This window comes from Glycine max, chromosome 11, assembly GCF_000004515.6.
Source record: "Glycine max cultivar Williams 82 chromosome 11, Glycine_max_v4.0, whole genome shotgun sequence".
Taxonomy (NCBI): domain Eukaryota; kingdom Viridiplantae; phylum Streptophyta; class Magnoliopsida; order Fabales; family Fabaceae; genus Glycine; species Glycine max.
The window spans coordinates 6,375,033-6,382,081 of NC_038247.2; positions in this window are offsets into that span (position 1 = coordinate 6,375,033).

The following is a 7,049-nucleotide window of genomic DNA, read 5'->3' on the forward strand; positions in this document are numbered from 1 at the left end:
TAAGTTAATGGATGGAAATAATTAATTTAAAATAATAATAATAATAATTATTATTATTATTATTATTATTATTATTGTTAAGATAAAAACATAAACATTAAAATTATATTATAAAATTTTAATACATCTAATAAAATAAATTACATATCTTATAATTAAAAATACAAAAGTTGAAAAGCAGCGTGTGTTCCAGCGTATAAAAACAGACCAGGGGCATAATATAAACACACTTAATATTTACTTATAATTATAATTTGTCAAAGTGAGAGGGTGCATTTTGCACTCACTTACATATAGGTCCGCCAATAAATTTATGATTATTTTCACCCATAAAACAAGTTCAATGCCATTAAATTATTATTTTGTAGGAGTAAAGGGAAAGGCTGGAAACATTGTAGATTGTCCTAATTAATGTGTAATTGAAAAATGTTATTACTTTTGCAGTTTTTTTTATAAGCAAAATATATATTAAAAGGAGTATAAGAAGCACTCTATAATCTATTTACACATCAAGAGACTTGTCTTGCCCACTTCTAATTAGTACATTATATATACGTACAGATAACTAAAGCACCAGTCCACAAAAGAAAAAAGAGGCTTTCTGTAACTTAAGCTAATAACTATGACTAAGACTTGAATTAATCGATTCTAAAAGGTATAGTGTTTACGATCGAGCTAGCTGATATTTTAACATAATACTTTTCCTGAATAACATTAATCATAGAGACCAAAATAGAGTCACAAGACTTTCCAGACATATTTTAACTTCCCTTTACCAGTCCTAGCATGAACGTGATGTTTCACATTCAAGGGAAGCATAAACCAAGCCATGTGTAGAAATCTTTCAAAACCTAATATATATGACACTCTGCAAATTATAAGAGTACATGATTAGTATTAATTTCTTAATGGTTGTAATAGAAATCACACAAATTAACTTTTTTATTTTTTTGAGGAAGAGAAAAGATTTGTATTATTCTTTTGAATACAAAGGGTACTCAAAAGTATATATTGAACAAGAGAGAAATCTTTTTACATCTCCAAAACTCAACCCTTGTTTAAAATTCCTCACACCTTAACCATCAAAATAACTCAGTCTAAAACACATAATACATCCTCATTATTTATAAGTTACATGATATATGCTATTCCCCCAAAAAGAACAGAAACCAAACCAATTATTGCAGGCTAGTATTCTTCTATGTTTGTTGTCAAATGTCAAACGTGAAGTTCTTGGTGAAGCCATCTTAAAACCTGTAAAACATCAAGTCACTTGTTCAGGATGTGCAGCCTCCAAGTTTTTTATTTTCTGCTGTCCAGATAAGGCCTAAGGTTATCCCACAAATGTACTGCTCGATATGCTGCCTTGAAGCTGCTATGATTTGATGTTGTTAATTATGGTCATCATTTTATCTATATGGTTGTCATACGCAGGAAATTGCTTGATATAGGGTCTTGATATTGTGGTTTTAGAAGTAGTGATACTGGTTTAACTATGGTTGTACCACTTTCTTTTGTAATCCTTGATTATATTGCTCCTAAACTTTGGTATTCCTTGTGCTGAGTTTGGTGACAGGTTACTAATAATTTTATTTTTCATATAAAAAGACAAAGTGAACAACTAATTTGGTTCTTGAAAGTAGAAAACCCTCACACGTTGACCACTGAAATTAAGAAAATGTCAAATAAATTCTTGAAATATCAAATAAACCCCTAAACTTAATTACTGTTATTTATCCCTAAATATATATTCATATTATCATTTAAGTAACGTTTTTCTTAATTAATGTGATTCTCGATTTGCATTTTCAAGATTTTTTTTGATATTTTTTCATTTAGGGTCTAACATGACAACATCTTCCAATTCCAATTTTAGGAACTAAAATGATTGAATACTTAAAAAAAGCTTTATTTGAAAATTTAAGAAAATTGTTGGATTTAATTAATGCTAGATATAGAAAGAATATATATTTAGACATTGATACTTCGGCTTTTATCCACGACCACTTGTCTAAATTTGATTAAATATAATATTTCCTTTAAAATCCACAAGCATCTAATTCTATTGTCTGATTCCTAGCAGACTAAATAGCTAAACTAGATTTTGGTATACCATATGATTTGCCACATGTCCCTTGTTTCTGAATCGCAGCATAGAAGTCCCAAGAATAGCAAGTAATCAGCAATACATTCATCAAATGTATATGTTATATTTGAGCATGATTGTTTAACTTAATTAATAATTTTAAATTTGAGTTCCAAATGTATTAAATAATTAAAGAAAGAACTTTAGGTTGATAATAATTTTATCGATTCGAGCATGTATCTTATGAAAAATACCTATATATGATCTGTCTTTAAAAAAAATGTTGCACTTGAAAAATAGGTGAGATCTATATTTTTCTTGTCTTTGAACAACCTAACCATGGAGCATCTCACCTATTAGAAAAATGAGGCATCACTAGAATGTATGATCACTCTCCTATTGCCAAACTTAACTTTGAAGTTCAATTATATTGAGTACAACCACGAGATCAATGCATGCATGAGCCTTGAATGACGTGAGCTTATCTTCCAAATAGTATAAATGAAGGTTTCCTAACTGATGATGAGTTAATTACTTTGTATGCTAAATTCATCATATCACGTGCAGAATTGTTTGGATAAATGGCCGATGGTAAAATACAAAAATCATTATATGCTAACTGTTTTTGTATTTCATCACCCATCATTTGTCCAAACAATTCTTATGCGTGTGACCTCTAGTATATATGCTAACTGTTTTAATTTTGGTTATATATCACATATTATTGATGGTGAATAGTTTGGTTTGGTTCTTTCATCCTCTCACAATCCCAATGATCTAGTTTGGTTCTTTCAAATATTTTCCCAATTTCAGCTAACTTTTAAGCCTTTGGAGGAGTTGTGGCACCGAACAAACATGGACCAACTTTCTTGGCACCTGTTGTTGCACCAACTTCCAACTGGATTCAACGTTTTTCTTAGAAAGGTGATTATATTAACCTTCAATATGCTACTTGCAACATTGAATCGGAGTGCTCACAACATGTTTAGATTTCATAATTTGTAAAAATGCTGGTCAGATGTTGTTGTTGTTTTTTTTAATCGTCAAAAACAGATATATCAATAAAACGGCACAAGAAGTGCTTTAGAGTAACAAATTACATCAGAAAATCTGTATACAGAAAATGCAACATATTCAGCAATTAACACTCAAAGGTTGCAGCATATTCAGCGATTAACACTCAAATCAGAAATAATACAAGCTCTTAAATTAAAAGACCATTGCTGAAAAGAATAACAAAAATCACGCTCCAATCCTTTTAGCCACGACCAAGAATGTAACACCGAATCGTTGATGATGGCTGCTGTATCAAACACCGCTCCCTGGAAGATACATTTATTCCGGTGTTTCCAAATATTCCAGGTCCCCATATGTGTATCTGTAGAAATAGACGTGTGAGAAAAAAATACATAATAAGTTTCAAAAAATTAAACACAAATAGTTTATAGGTCAACAATGTAAAGTTGTTCTCAAATTAAAAAAGTACTTAAATTATTTTGTGTCCTAGATAGTATAAAAGATAAAGAAAACTTTAACTTTAAAAGCAATAAAATTTACACTATTAAAAAAAAATATATTCAAAAGTGTTATACACGTAGAAAATATTAACTTCTTTAAGAATTTAATTAGATTGTACTGAACAAAATATTCAAAAGTTTTATATATACACGCACGGGCAGATCCCGGACCTAAGATAAGTGGGGACGGGAAAACTATTTTTTTTAAAATATTAATATTATTTATTATTATACATATAATAATTTTAATAGTTGGATTAAAGCTTGTAAACTTAAGTTTGAGTTGTTAAATTTAATTTTTTAGGGATTTTTCGTATGATAAAGTGAAACCAAATTTTGAAGTAATATTTAGGGCTTACATTCAAGTGGTCTTTCAAAGGAATAGTGATTATTTAGACAATTTCGAATAAAAGATTAAGGTTTTGTAAAAATATTTTTTAATGGTTTGTGTTTGGATAATAAAAGAACAATGTAAAAATAAAAACATGTAATTAAAAAGAATAAATGAAGAAAAAATCAGTGTTTTTGTGAGAATGAGTGATTTGACTAGTCATGGTTGAACTTAATTTTCCCCTTTTTAATGCGATAACCTTAATTAATCTAGTTATTTATGTAATTTTTTTTAATTCATAATTATATTCTAATTCTAATGTCTTAGGCGAAAGAATCTAAGTCATTTAGATTAATTTTCAATGTCTTGACAAACTAACCTAAATGACTAGCATTAACATTCAAGAATTAATAGAGTCTAATTGATATTGACCTATGTCTAGCATTAATCCCAATCAGTAACTATTCTTAGTTTGAAAATTAAAAGAATGTTTATCGACTAAATTAAGATTAAGTAATAGGCAATCAAGTTAGAACAAGCATTAAGAGAAAAGGAAGAATAATAAACTGAATAACTATATTGAAAGAAGAGTATTACATGAAATTGAATTCCACCTTTCTAACCTTGATAGATAAGGAGATTAGCTGCTCATGCCTTGATTATAAATCCCAAAATCAAACATACAAAAACATAATGAAATCAAGCTAAAAGCCCTAAGAATGATGTTCTATCTCTCACAAAATGTGGTCTCAAAAGTGTTAGAATGTCCCCTTAATTAAACATTAGGTCTTTTATATTATGATATGAGCTTGGACTTGTGTGACTACCTCACTTAGTAATGTCTCCTTAAGTGAGACTTTCTAATTCCTTTCAAGACATCTTTTGACTCTCCTCACTTAAGCTTGAGTAACTTAAGTGATGCCTTATGATATTAAAAAAATTCAGCTTCTTCCTCTCCCTCCTTGCTTAAGCATACAACAAGTCACACTTAAGTGAGGGATTCCCAACTTCATTTCCTGTAAAAAAAAAAAAAAAAAAGCTCCACAAAAACATTAAGAAATCCTAAAAACTAACAAAACAAAGATCCTAAATGATAATTTCTAATCTATCTTAATTTTGAGTCAAAACAAGGCTCAATGTATCAAAGTGCTAGGTAATCACCTCAAATTATATGTGAAATTAAAACATATTTAACGATTATCATTTGTAAAAGCATTTCAAGTCTTTTACAAAAGTGAATTTTGAAATAATATTTTCATATAAAAATGTATTTTTGGGGTAACCCAACATGTAACCAAAATCAATTTAAACTTATGTCTTACTACAACCAAATTGAGTTTTCCAACAAAATGTACTCTCTAAAATGAGTTTGGAGCACCCAATGCAAAATCAAACATAGCCTGTTATCTTCATCAATGATTTTGTTTATTTTAATGATATATAATAAATAATCTATTACTCTTAAAAGTGTGTAAGATAAATTAATATTAATTTTTGAAATACATAACTACAACACATGTAATCATTAATAGCCTGTTATTAAAAATGTTATTAAAAACTTTTGGAAACATTTAAAAAATGTTATCAAATATGAATAAATATTACTACCATGTTTTGGTGTCATTTTATCGAATATTGTGTATTGTTCATGCCTCTAAAACATATTGTAACCTTTATTTACATTTGACAACATATTTTAAATGTTGCCAAAAGCTTTTAACAAAATTTTAATAAGTGTAGACAAAAAAGTATTACTAAAAATCACTTATGTAAAAATGCGTAAAGACACACTTTTAATAAAATTACTTTTCTGATAAAATTATTTTTATGCAATACGAATGAATATGTAACTGTAAATTATATTTATTAAAACTTATTTTAGTTTTGATTTAATATATTTTTTTATGTAATCATGTTAGTTTCTTAACATAGAAAACAAATAATTGCAATGAAAAAGAGAAAGAAATAGTAAAGAATGTTATACAGCTCACCTTAATTAGATGCACTGTAATGTAAATGGGTGGGCAGAATATTTTTTCCCAAAGGGAAGACTTTTATTAAGAGCAGTAGCTTGATTAATTTGTGTCTTGTGTGGCCATTGTTTTTCTACATAATTGTGCCTTGGGTGACCTTTAAATTTGAGTGTATAATTGAAAGTCCTAATAAATTAATTCCATTTTGCCTATAAAAAAAATCTATTTCATGAGAACTTTAAGTTTAATAGTTGCATTGATAAAATTCATTTTTGACAAAGAAATTATTGAAATGACTATATTACTTAGTTTTGCACTTCATATTTTTTTAATCACACCCTTATATGTGTGTTATAACCAAAATATAAAATGTGTCTAAATAAGTAAATACTGTAACATTTTTTTAAAATATTCATAATAGAACGTAAATGTTGAAGCATGAAAATAGTGTGTGCATGAATTTTTAAAATAACAATGAGAAAAGGATTAGTTGGGTCCTTATTGGATATCTATAAATTCATTTTCTGTAGAATGATAAAAAAAGTGCTATAGATTAAAATGATAAAAAAAAAAACTCATTTTCTATAGAATTATCTAAGTTTTTTTTTACTTATCATAAGTATCTTTTATGGGAGATAACCGTGTTCCAATCAAATAAGATGACAATGGATAATAAACTATTTTTTTTAATATTAAACATAATTGCATATCTAATACTTAAATTTGACGTTATTAATTAAATTACTCCCCATTGTTCTACATGCTTACTGATTTTCTAAATTAGTTTGAAGGAGAAGAATCTTACAAGCAGGACCACAAGCAGCGTTTCTTCAACATGTGATTATCAATGGATCCAAAAGACTTAATGAAGCTTGGAATGGTTTGATGGATATATTATTTTGTATACTGTTAGTATCAGGTTGAAGATATATATGGGTAGGATATACTTTTGATGGATGTAAGGAAGAGGATGGACATGTTACTGTTTCTCTTGGTCATTTTACTCATGTGCCTTTGCGGGAATGGTAACACTGGTACCTTCATCCTCTTTTTGCACTCTTTTAATATATATATATATATATATATATATATATATATATATATATATATATATATATATATATATATATATATATATATAT